At 33.4% G+C, this 14,082-nt stretch overlaps 1 protein-coding gene across 1 annotated transcript in view; it reads left to right on the forward strand.

The window, feature by feature from the left end:
• The window catches only part of LOC111052333 (zwei Ig domain protein zig-8), a 740,160-nt gene that overhangs the window by 572,421 nt on the left and 153,657 nt on the right, over window positions 1-14,082 (forward strand). The gene's annotated exons all lie outside the window — the stretch shown is intronic.

Raw genomic sequence — 14,082 nt, forward strand, 5'->3', positions numbered from 1 at the left:
GCACTGTTCTCAATGACAGATTCCTCATCTTCGAAGAGAACAGTCATAATCTGTTTGAGATTCACTCAGCTCCACTGTTTCCTGTTAGCGAGTTGAAGTGTTCGGCGAACAGATTTCATGAAGGGTCCTCACAGAACGTAGATAATTGAATACTCTCGAACTATCGTCAAAGTGGCCAGCCTCTCCGATACAATCACTGTCACGATAACAGCTCTTGAGTCATGCTAATTGCCAAAGTACACAGACAGTTGGAATACCCTTCAATGCAAAATTAAGAAGTGTGCATAGGCGAATGGATCAACAATGTGAGTTGTGCGGGTTGCATAACAAGCCCCCGACTACTAGAAAGAGTATTGTGGCTGTCTTGTAGAGTAGTTTAATCCCCTGCAAACTTTGCCAGTTAGACTCTTCGAGTCAAGTCCGATAATGAACTTGGCTGGACTTGCAAAGCCGGAGTGGTCAACTTGAAGTTCGTGACTGAGAACTTCTGGAGCGGCTCATCCTATAGTTTCACGATAAATCATTAGTTTCCAGGTTGGGATTTATCTGTTTGATCCTACTTACGATGAGCTCTACTATCAAATACTTAACATATTGCTCTGCCACCAAAGTTTCAAATAGTTTCTTTGGAATCACTCAAGTTCACAAGTAGTCTCCATAATCAAGGTTCTCCAACTGCGGCCCAATCAAGGGGCACAAGTTATGAGTGTTTGAAATTTTGATCCTTGAGGTGTACCCCACTTATGCGCGCCCTAAGAAAGAAGAATTGATGTTTAAAGCGTTACAATTATTATTTAAATGAACTTTATTGATCTATATCAAAGTTTATTCAGTTTCCCTTCGAATATTTCATACCAAACTCATTGGAAGTTCAAAATACGTTTCCTATCGGAAAAAGAAGTGATAAGTTTCAAATTTCCAATGTATTTCCAAATAATTTTCAATGAATAAGATAGGACTATAATGTTTATTCATAATGATAATGGCGGATTTGTACCACGTGACAGTCAAAGGCCATACTTCGAGTAATATAGTTAATGTAGAGACCCACAAACTTGCTTTTGTTTTATAACATGTTACAAATTCTATTTTGTCAATCAAACTTTTGTTGTATAACAAGAGTTTTATAACTTATTTTTCTAACAAAAGTTACATATAACCTGCTACATATAACAAAGTTACACAGTGTAAACGCAGCTTTAGAATAAAAAATATTATAATTTCTCCAGCATTATTAAGTTTATTTGTTTATTTTTATTTGCCTATTAAATCAGTTTTTTCGAATGTAAGAATATTGATACTGATGGGCACGCATAATAATACCATGACTGCAGAACAAAATATTGGAAACAAAGAACTTGAAGCAGCGATTAGACCAAATTTATTAACAAAATGTTAATAACTCAATCTTTATAGATTATATTAGATTGAACATAACTTATCATACACATGATGCACATGTGTGTTTGTCAACTTCCGTTTAATCCAATAGAATCTATGAGGATTGAGTTATTAACATTTTGTTAATAACTTTGGTGTAAACCCAGCTCAAAGATGCATACCTCTTTAAGGTCTTCCGTTGAAAATATAGACCTTATACAAATACAGTAATAGACTGGCTTCTCCACACATCTGTGTAATCACTTGTCAGCTGATTTATGATGACTATAGTCTGATTCTTACTCTAATATTGGCGTATGAAGGAGGCTCCTTTTTCCTTTTATATTATCCTTGAAATTCAAAAATTTCCAAAAACCTTGTATATACGTCGACGCGCGATTTTAAAAGGAACATAGGCCTACCTGTCAAATTTCATGAAAATCTATTACCGCGTTTCGCCGTAAATGCGCAACATATAAACATTTAAACATAAGGAGAAATGCCAAACCGTCGACTTGAATGTTAGACCTCACTTCGTTCGGTCAATTATTCAGTTCAGCTCGACAGGAAATGTAACAGCAACAAATAGATTAGCACTCCCCACAATTGGAGACAGACTTAAGTTATCCCATTCTACAAAATTCTTGGGACTTATCATAGGACTTGTCACTCGTCATTTTCCTGGAGGGAAAACATACAAAACCTCACAAAAAAACTGAATCATGCATATTTTGTCACTCTTAACCTGTCACGTTCATTTGATAAGAAAACACTGATAACAATATATTATGCATATGTGGATTCTCATTCAAACTATGGAACTATGTTTTGGGGGAACTCTGCAGATGCTTATGAGGTTTTTATTATTCAGAAAAAGATTTTAAGGATAATCTGTGGTTTAAGAGCTAGAGATTCTTATAGAGCACACTTAAAACAACTTGGGATTATAACACCTCCAGCTATTTATATGAATCAATTATCAGTTAATGTAAAAATAAATTATAACAAGTTTCAATTATGTAATGACAACCACGAATACAACACTCGTAATAGAAATAAAATTGCCTTCCCAATTCATCACCACACAGCATTTGAGAGAACTCCCTTCTATTCTGGGATTGGATATTTCCATAAAATCCCAGCAGGAATAAGAAACATAAAGTAAGTGCAACTATTCAAAAACAGTTGGGAGAATATTAATTGAGGAAACTAATTACAGTGCTACCAAATTTTAATGTTAATCGATTTGATTAACGACAAATTTTTCTAATTAATTTTATTAATCTAGACTATCTACTAATATCTAATACGTTGGTACACATTGATATATGGATTTAATTGGAGAGTAATTTTTTTGACTTTGTAAATAGATGATTCTCATCTACAATATTTAGTTATAGAATAACTATACCTATAATTAGAGGATATCTATTTTTTTCTCTCAAATATATTCATATTGATTTAAACTCTTACAATATTTCCATTTATAAATATATCCTTAGTGATATGATAAACCATATGTTTTCGTTGTCATTGATTCATTCATAAATATCAAATGTTGTTGATCCGTTACTAGTAGAAAGTCATGTTCAATTTTATTTGATTAAAGCTCTACAAATGAAGAGTTTACTTATTTCAATGTTGTTATATTTCTGTAAGGAGGCGATTGACCTCATTCTTCATGAATTCATAGTCATCTTGTGGGTGTCTTCTGGATCGGGTAGTTATTGGGTGGCAATCGGGAGTCAAGTCATTGAAAAGGGAACATGGTTTTATCATGGCCTCCACCAAGAGGCAATCTTTCAAGGGTGGTGTGGTTGTAGAATTATTATCTATTACAAAAGGCTGTTTATTACCATTGAATGCTAGACTTATTGTAGAGTGATTCATCAAAAAATCGTGACCAAGTATCACATTGCAACAGCATTCTTTTAATACCAAGAGTTTAATATTGTTGTATTCATTTCCTTTGTACACAATATTGCTATAAACACATGCTTTTGTAGCGGTGTTATGTTGAACAGATGCAAATCTTATAAAACAAGAATCTGATGCAGTTTTAAATTTATTGTTTTTGCAAATTTTTCATCAATAAAACTGGCAACACTTCCGTATCAATAAGAGCTGGTGTATTATTCCATTCACCGAAACAATAATAATTGTAGCTTTAGAAAGATTACTGGCTATACCAGCTGCAGTAATAGTTGACGTAGTTAGTTTTTCTTTGAGCGTTTTACTTTTACACACATAGGAAAAGTGTCCAATTCGGGAACATTTATGACAAGTCTTTCTGATTAATTTTATTAATCTAGACTATCTACTAATATCTAATACGTTAGTACACATTGATATTTTTATCTCTTTTAGTAACTCCCAACATGATCCTTAGCATTGCTCTCATACTAGTTCTCATTTTCCTGATAATTTTTCCTGTGAGAGTCCATGTTTCACAGCCATACAACATAACTGGGATTATACACATCTGAAGTAATTTTCGCTTATTTTCCATAATAACCGTGGAGCGGAAAAGGTGATTAAATCTTTTAAACATTGACCATCCCAACGCAATTCTTCTTGTGATTTCTCCCCATTGACCGTCTTTTCCAATTCTTTGCCCTAAATATATGAAGCTGTTGACATTTTCGATAATTCTTCCTTGGTTCAAATCAATTACTTCATCTGCTTGACAATTGAAACTCATAACCTTTGATTTTTCAAAATTTACTTTAAGGCCTATTTGTTTTGTTTCTTCCATCATCTCATTTAACATATCCTTTACTTCACTTGCACTTCTTCCTATAAGAACAATATCATCGGCAAATTTCAAGCAGTTCAACCTCTCCCCATTGATATCTATGCCTTTATCTTGCCAGTCTAAATTTTTGAAGGTTGTTTCTAAAACGGCATTAAATATTTTTGCAGATGGAACATCACCTTGTCTTAATCCTCTTTTCACACGTATCTCTTTACTCTCTCCTCTTACTGAACATTCTAATTTCATATTCTCATATATATATTTAAAAATTTGTAAATATTCATCTTCAACACCAAGTCCAGCTAACGTATTCATAATAGCGTTGGTTGTTACACTATCGAATGCTTTTTCAAAGTCGATGAATAGTAGGACCATTTGGAAATTGTATTCCCTCGCCTTCCGTATCAATTCCAGCAGTACTAAGATGTTGTCTAGTGTAGAGAAATTTTTCTTGAATCCGGTCTGATCGTTCTGTGTTGCGGCATCTAAATTTCTTCCTATTCTGTATGTTATTATTGCAATGAAGACTTTGTAAATTGTACAGAGGAGACTTATTGGACGATAGTTCTTTACTTCTTTTCTGTCTCCCTTTTTATACAGTAGTATTAGGTTAGCCTTCAACCATAAATCAGGAACTTTTCTATTTTTTAGACATATATTAAACAACTTGACTAGTATACTGGTTACAGCTCTTCCTCCCGCTTTTATTTCTTCATTTGTAACTCTGTCCGGTCCTCCCGCTTTTCCTTCTTTTAATTTGCTTATTACTCTCTCCACTTCACTTTCCAGGATTGGAAGGCTATTTTCTACTTGACCTGCATCCAGCTGTTCCTCTCTCCTTCCACTGCACTCTGCTGATGTGTCTGTTTCAGGCCCCTGTATACTATATAATTTTTCATAGAAGTTACAGATTGTCCTGAGAATACCTTCCACTTCTCTAGATGCTGAAGTTTTTGGAATCCTTCACAAGCTCCTCATGAATTTGAAAATTTCAGTAATTTGAGAACTGATGAAGATGATCTTGATGCTCATAAACTCATAATCAGCTCTCTGCTATAGATGCTGCAATTTTTGGAACCCCTCACATATCACCATTGGATTTCAAAATGTTAGAATCATCTTATTCCCATACTGCTGAAGATTATATTGATTACTCAGTTGCATATTCATACTGTTTTACTATAAAATTGACCTTGAATTTAGAAAATTAGAGTAAATTCCTACAGTCTGATGATGACCAACAACAGGTCGAAACGATTGTCACTATCAATTTAAGTGCATTTTCACTCCATAAGTGTTTTTTTAAATTCAAGTTATATTATATTGATGCTGGAATCTCTCACATATTCCTCGTGGTACTCAAAGTTCTAGAATCATTCATAAATTAAACTTTGAAATCATCCACACAACTAAGCAAAACCTTGAATGAATAGGATTCTCACGGTGAACCATATCAATTCCAACGAACACATATAGTTTATCATATCAACTATAAATGAAGAAAAATGTAAATTTTCAAAAAAATCATTGAAGTTCCTTGGGTATGAGATAAAACATGGAGAAATTAAACCTGACCCAGAACGCCTTGCACCACTCATGAACTTTCCACCCCCAAGAAATGCTAAAGAAATGAAACGACTCATGGGATTACTGGCTCATTACTCCCGATGGATTAAAAACTTTTCTCAAAAGATTCACCCCCTTGTCCACATACAGAAATTCCCTCTATCTCAAGATCAGAAATTGCTTCCGCGGTACTGCTCTTTGTTGATGAAAATGTACCATTCATAATTGAGACAGATGCATCAGATTTTGCAATTGGTGCAACATTAACACAAAATTCTCGACCAGTAGCCTTTTTCTCACGAACTTCGTCCAAAGTGAAACCAGGCATTCAGCTGTTGAGAAAGAAGCCTATGCCATTGTGGAGTCTATAAGAAAATGGAGACACTATTTACTACGAAAACAAATTCACTTTGATCACTGACCAAAAATCAGTCACATTCATGTTTGGCACTCAACACAATAGAAAAATAAAAAATGAAAAGATACAAGGTGGCGCCTAGAATTATCTGAATACAAATCAACATAGTCTACAGACCTGGAAAAGAAAATGCACCAGCTGATGCACTCTCTCGTATATGTATTACAGCTGGTTGTTCAACATTGAACTCAGCTTTGGCAAAATACCATGATGAACTTTGTCACCCTGGTGTAACTCGTTTCTACCACTGGCTCAGAATGAAAAATCTTCCCTATACTGTAGATGATGTAGGAAATTTGCTCCAATTGTGCAATTTGCTCTGAAATAAAACCACAGTATATGAAGACAAAAGGAAATCTCATAAAGGCAACAAAACTTTTGAACGAATTAATATGGACTTCAAAGGACCCGTACAATCAAAAACAAGAAATAAATACCTACTGGTGATGGTTGATGAGTACTCAAGATTCCCTTTTGTATTTCCTTGTCCAGACATGACTGCGAGAACAGTCATAAATTGCCTGATCTCATTAATATCAATGTTTGGCCCTCCAAGCTATATTCACACAGACAGAGGAACATCCTTCATGTCAACTGAGTTGAAGAGCTTTCTTGGCTCAAAAGAGATAGCAACTAGTAGATCAACGCCTTACAATCCGAGAGGGAATGGTCAAGTAGAGCGATATAATGGAATTATATGGAAAGCAATAACACTAGCTCTAAGATCACGAGGACTTGATTCAAATCGATGTGAGGAAGTGTTGCCTGATGCACTTCACTCTATTCGATCTCTTTTGTGTACTACAACAAATTGCACCCCTCATGAACGAATGTTCCTACACATGAGATCCTCAACAAATGGACAGTCACTACCATCTTGGCTAATGAGCCCAGGACCAGTTTGGCTGAAGAAAATGAACCGAAATTCAAAGCAAGATTCATCAGTAGAAGAAGTTGAATTGATTGAGGCAAACCCAGAGTATGCTCACATTCGTCGCCCTGATGGACAAGAGTCCACTGTGTCGCTCCGTCATCTTGCCCCTAAGATAACACGAAAATCTAGCCGGGTAGAATGATATGATAAACCATATGTTTTCGTTGTCATTGATTCATTCATAAATATCAAATGTTGTTGATCCGTTACTAGTAGAAAGTCATGTTCAATTTTATTTGATTAAAGCTCTACAAATGAAGAGTTTACTTATTTCACTTAGTTAAATTAATGAAATCAACGTTTTGATAGAGAGTTAGTGGCAAGGATATTTTCAATATTTTTTCTGAAGAATGGACATTGATATGTCCAAAGCTCCGCCAATTTATGTAGATGCATAACAATATAATTTGCTATAGTTATTACAAATTGCTTAGTTCATATCATATACAGTTCAATAATTATTTTCCTCATCTATATTATGTAAATTCATCTATTATTTTGATGTATTGTGAACTATTGTATATAAGTGTATACGCCAGTATATTGTAATCTACATGAATACAGTACTCAATCAATCAATCAATCAATCTATTGGAATAATTTAATATTAGATTAAATATACTAACATGTCACCTGTCATTTGAGTGGAACTCAAATTATGACGTTTTTGTGAATAATAAATGAATAAATAAGTTTATCTTGATGCTTATGAATTATTCATAACCAGCTCTCTGCTATAGATGCTGAAGTTTTTGGAATCCTTCACAAGCTCCTCATGAATTTGGAAATTTCAGTAATTTGAAAGTAACTGATGAAGATGATCTTGATGCTCATAAATTCATAATCAGCTCTCTGCTATAGATGCTGCAATTTTTGGAACCCCTCACATATCACCAGTGGATTTCAAAATGTTAGTATCATCGTATTCCCATATTGATGGAGATTATATTGATTACTCAGTTGCATATCCTTACTGTTTTACTATAAAATTGACTTTGAATTTAGGAAATTAGAGTAAATTCCTACAGTCTGATGATGACCAACAACAGGTCGAAACGATTGTCACTATCAAATTAAGTGCATTTTCACTCCATAAGTGTTTTTTTTAATTCAAGTTATATTATATTGATGCTGGAATCTCTCACATATTCCTCGTGGTACTCAAAGTTCTAGAATCATTCATTGAGTGAATTTCAGAATCATCCACACAACTAAGCAAAACCTTGAATGAATAGGATTTTCACGGTGAACCATATCAATTCCAATTGAAGTCATATCAGAGATTAATTATTCATTACAATATATGATTGTGAAGTCTCTAGAGATTCAAATTATGAAATAATATTCTGAACCATATCAATCGATATCCTAGATTAACCATGATGAAGATTATAACTTTATGAGTTAATTTCAACTTTAACTGAGTTAGTTTTTAACTTTATTTAACTTTATGAGTTAATAGGATTGAAAAAAAAAATAAGAACCACTAAAACTGATTGTTGATGAGCAGGGAAATAGCATACACGATAGTAATAAAATTTCTAATTCGTTTAATTCTTATTTTCTAAATGTTGTGAATAAAATGAATGATGATTTAGAACAAACCACATTGAAAACCAGGGAAGAGTCTGCTAGAATATCAAAAATAAGGTTTCCATACAATTCTCCAACAAATTCATTTTTCTCCACCCTACAAATCCGGAGGAAGTAGCAAGTACAATAAGAAATTGAAAGATAATCTTCGCCAGGTGTAGATGGGATAAGCACAAGCATGATTGAAAAAACTCACATGAATTATTTGAACAAATTAACCGATCTAATTAACCTGAGTATTGCCAAAGGAAAATTCCCAAGCATGTTCAAACACAGCGTAGTTATACCTATTCCTAAAAAGCCAAATTGTAAAAACATAGATCAGTTCCGCCCAATTTCACTTTTACCGGTTTTTCCAAGATTTTAGAAAAAATATTCAAGATTAGACTTGAAAACTTTTATAAAAATAATAACTTTTTTAGTGATAACCATATGGTGTCCGTGAAGGAAGAAGTACAGAAGCGGCAATTAAAAATCTCATTTCAAAAATAAATGACAGTTTTAGTGTTAATAATAAGTGTGCAGCTCTGTTTCTTGATATATCTAAAGCATATGATGCAATTGATGAAAACATGCTTCTAAAAAAACTTGATTTATCAGGAGTAAGAGGAATTGCCAATGATTGGTCAAGATGCTACCTATCTAATAGGAGTCAAAGGGTCAGAATTAACGATACGTTGAGTGAACCCGGGGACATTACCATAGGTATTCCTCAAGGATCAGTGTTATCAAGTACTTTATTCCTGGTCTTTATTAACGATTTGACGGATGGTGACTTACAGGGAAAGATTACATCTTTTGCAGACGATACAGTTATATTTTATTCGGCCAAAACAAATCAAGAACTTAAAAATAAATTAGAAATGGATCTTAAGCACCTTAGGTGGTGGTTTTGCGAAAATAAATTAACCATCAACACAGACAAATCTAATATAATACAATTTAATCTTCAAAACACGGATCAGGAGTTAACTAGTATTTACTTCCATAAATTAGATTGTGCGCAACAGGTGAATAATATATTATTGTGTAACTGTGAAACTATAAAACAAGCACGTACAGTTAAATATCTGGGCCTCATATTGGATAGTAGGGTCACTTGGTCAGATCATGTACAGAAGATAAAAAATGAGTTATCTGTATACATAAGGAAGTTCTGTTACCTCAGACAGTTATGTCCAAAAGAAGTATTGTTACAATTATACCATGCAATTATTGGTTCTAGAATAAATTATGGAATAATATGCTATGGGAGTGCATACAATGTTCATATTAAACCTGTGATTACTGGTCAGAAACATATATTAAAAACAATTTGTAATAAACCTAAACAATATAGTTCAATGATGCTCTTCAGAGAACTATCAATATTATCAGTGAGACATTCTTTTCTATTCAAAGCATTGCTGGATTTAGCTGGAAATAATTTCGATATTCAACAGATGAGAGAAAGAATAAACTTCAGGAATTCACAGGACATTAACCTCCCAAAACCAAGATTAGAACATTCCAGACGACACTTCAAATACATAGCTATAAAAATATTCAATTCACTTCCAGTCACAACAAGGAAAATAACGTTACGTCAGTTATTTAGAAAAGAAATCAAGAAATTCATTTTACAACTAGACAACCCGAATGATTTTTTTACTAAATTAATATAGGTCTAAATTTAGTATAATTTAGATAATTTTATAGTCACAAATCCCGTCCGGTATGCGTAAACAGTAAGACAGTATCAAATTTCAATCACTGTATCTTTCTTCAAAACGCATTCATTTATGGTATAATTACATCAACACTTTGAAAAAAAACGAAACGTTAACTATGAATAAAATTGAACTAAATATGAAAAAAACAGCAACCACTCCGTACATAGTTTTAAGTTTTGTGTAAGTGTGTGTGTGTGTGTGTGTTTGTGTGTGTGTGTGTGTGTGTGTGTGTGTGTTGTGTGTGGTGTGTGTGTGTGTGTGTGTGTTTGTGTGTTTGTGCGCATGTGTGAATGTGTGTGCATATGTGAATGTGTGTGCGTATGAATGTGTGCAAGAATGATTATAAATATTGACATATTGATTTATTTCAATATAATACCATATTCAATTATTATGTTCTTCATGATATAATATTTAATTTGTATATAAATATTTTATTATATATATTCAAGTGTCCCCACACAGGGTAGCCTATAGGGAACACATATTAGAAATTAGGAAACAATATTGTATTTGATTTTTGGAATGCATTTGATTGTATAATTAATTTTTTTTTTTTGAATAAAGAATTTGAGTTTGAAAAATTTAACTACTGGGAATTGGTTGTTTATATCTGTACAGTCGCAAATTACTCATATGTCAGGCTTGCATAGGATGAAAATTTTGCGCTGGGCGTGATTTATTAACATAATGAATAGTTTCAAAAGGATTAAATTATAAAATAGGGGAAGATTCAGTAAAATTTCATTCGAAATTTAACATAAGTCAAATTTTGAATGATCACAGGAATATCAAACCAATAACCATATATTTCCCCACGTACAAAAGTTTATTGCTTTTCTTGAGTAGTAAATCATTTTTTACTTGCATAATTTTCCTTATTACTTTTTATTTTATTTCAATTATAGCTGAATGTGAGTCGGAACCGGCAAAAGCCTAATCCTTGTTTGAAAAAAGAAGAAGGAGAAGAAGAAGAAGGGGAAGAAGAAGAAGAGGAAGATGAAGAAGAAGAAGAAGAAGAAGAAGAAGAGAAGAAGAAGAAGAAGAAGGAAAGAAGAAGAAGGAGAAAAAGACGAAGGAGAAGATGAAGACTTCTGATTTTGTTCATTATCATCAGGTCAAAGTTATGATGGTTATGGCTGTATCACTCAACTTATCTACTATAAAATATCAAGGTCAAAGTATCTTCCATTTCTATTTGGTGTGATTTTAATCGAGTTACTATACAGAGGATGAAATCACTGAATACATTTACAATGTAGAATTCTAAAATATTATTTATTAATTTATTTATTCGTGGATAGAATATCTAATCATATAAATATGATTAGGAAGGAACAACAGGCTTGGCCCAAATCTATTCCATTCCCAAATTTTGATAAATTAATAAAATGTCCAAAAATAGGTATAGATATCGACTTTCCCTGTGCTTATGTGATGTAAACAATGAAACTTTTTTCTCAAATCTGCCTTAAAGAACAAATTGAATGCCTTATTGAAGAACAAATTATAACTTTAAATACAGATTACAAAAAATACATGTTTCTTGGAACTAGGATTATGAATTTTCATCATTTATAGATATTTGGCGATACCTCAGTTTTAATGCTGGTAACTAGTCATATAACAATTAGAGTGTAAATTGTAATATTGAATTTGCTTTCTGCACTACATGTGTATGTGTGTTTGATGTAGTGAGAAACGATATGTTAGGAAATATTGTTCTCGACAAGAGCAAATCGGTCGTAGAAAGATGGACAGGATCAAGTCCAGTGAAGTGCAAAGGATGGCAGACAATAGAAAACGCCTGTAGAGGATATAAATCAGACAGATGGAGGGGAAAATAAAACACAGATGGGTGCACCCCTAAATGCGCCGAATAATACATAGGCATTTAGTGCCTTCTGGAGGGACGAATGGTCGAGGAGGGAGGAAGAGAGACAGAGCGACAGATAGAGAGAGAGTGATAGTGTGAATGAGGATGGTGAAAGCAGGAGGAGGAGAAGGAGGTTAGAGTATGTGAATGGGTTGAAGAGAGCCATAAATAAATCAGTTGCTGTTTTTTCTGCACAGTAGATTGGCCATTCTCTTTGTGAAAAGGGCTGTTATGTGTTGAAACGGTGGAGAATCTACGCGTATTGGGGGATGGTAGCATATGTGGAGAGAAATTTGTGGTGCTTTAGTATATGAGGGGAAAAACTGACTGAGAGAGAGAAATAGAGAACATGATACTGGTAGAGATAGATATAGAGGGAGAACCATGAGAGGGAGAAAGAATGATGCATAAAAAGTGGGAAAAACTAGAGAGAAGTTTAATGTCATGTGCAAACGTGATCGGGATTCTAATTGGAATCAAAATATTATTTTTACCACTGACTGTTTGGATGAGTCACAAGCGGATGATAGTGTTCTTAGATGGATTGCCTCATGAGGTTCACAATAATTACACATCCAATAATGAATGTATTCGGATTTTCTTGATGGTACAACTCTCTGGAACTGTAAATACAAACATTATTCTTGCTTTAGGTTTATTTTCGATTTCAGACACTTGCAAGACCAGAATAAACTCTAAAAGTTCTATTTAATTTATAATTATTATCCAACGAAAATCCTAAATAAATGCTGCAAATCACCCTTAAGACCTCTGCTACTGCAGACATTGTTAGCCCTGTTGTCAATGTCTGCAGTAGCAGAGGTCTTCGGGGTGATTTGCAGCATTTATTTAGGATTTTCGTTAAATAGTAATTATATATTAATAAGCATTTGAATATTGATATAATCATTTGAATTAATAAGCATATTGATTAGCATTTGAATGAATGCATTCTCTAATTAATTCCATCTGTTTCCATTTAATTCATGACTCTTCATTCTCGCATGAATAAAAGGCCTCATTCTCAATAACATAGTGACGTCCAAGTTATTATGGCAGTGGAGAAAGATAGGATAAGAACGTTGCCGATCCTGCTATATACGGTGGCTGATACAGGCTCATTGTTGTAATATAAAACCGTGCATTCTAGTTCAAAATACTCAATTATATCTTATTAAGCAAGGAATAATATTTTTCAATGGTTTCATAATGAAATATTTTGTTAATTAATTATCAATTATACATTGTAAAGAGACGATCTGGCAACAGAGCAAAGCAAGAAAGAGATAGCGCTATCCACTTTGTAAAATGATAGACGAGGATATTAATACCATCATTGCTTATCAAACACTGCTATTCTAATGTGGACCACACTATAGCTATTGAATCAAGATGAGAATGTTTGCATTAAAACTCTGCCGGAACGTATATAGTGTCCACTGAATAGGGATTGATACGGTGTGGTAAAGTCAATAATAAATCATATATATCTTCCATTATACCAGTTTTCATTGATATCATGTGGAAATAGTAAGTAGACATAATTTGTTGTGATACAATCAAACAAGTGTTCCTATGAAACACTTGAAAATCACTTATCTTTACATAATCATGTAAATAGTGATTGATGACGGATGACATGATTGGAACAAATAACTTTGTATATCGATTTATCGTAGTGAGGAACTATTTTTCAAAAACCTTATTTTAAGCTCCAATTTTGAGCTTGATGGAAGATGATGCTATTCGTTGAATGGTTGAGGGTTGGTTTGAAAATATTGAATCAACCTGATAACTAGTCTACTATCAGCTTTTATGAGTACAACCATAGTTTCAATCAATTGAAAA

This window comes from Nilaparvata lugens, chromosome 9 (genome assembly GCF_014356525.2).
Source record: "Nilaparvata lugens isolate BPH chromosome 9, ASM1435652v1, whole genome shotgun sequence".
In the NCBI taxonomy this organism is placed as follows: Eukaryota; Metazoa; Arthropoda; class Insecta; order Hemiptera; family Delphacidae; genus Nilaparvata; species Nilaparvata lugens.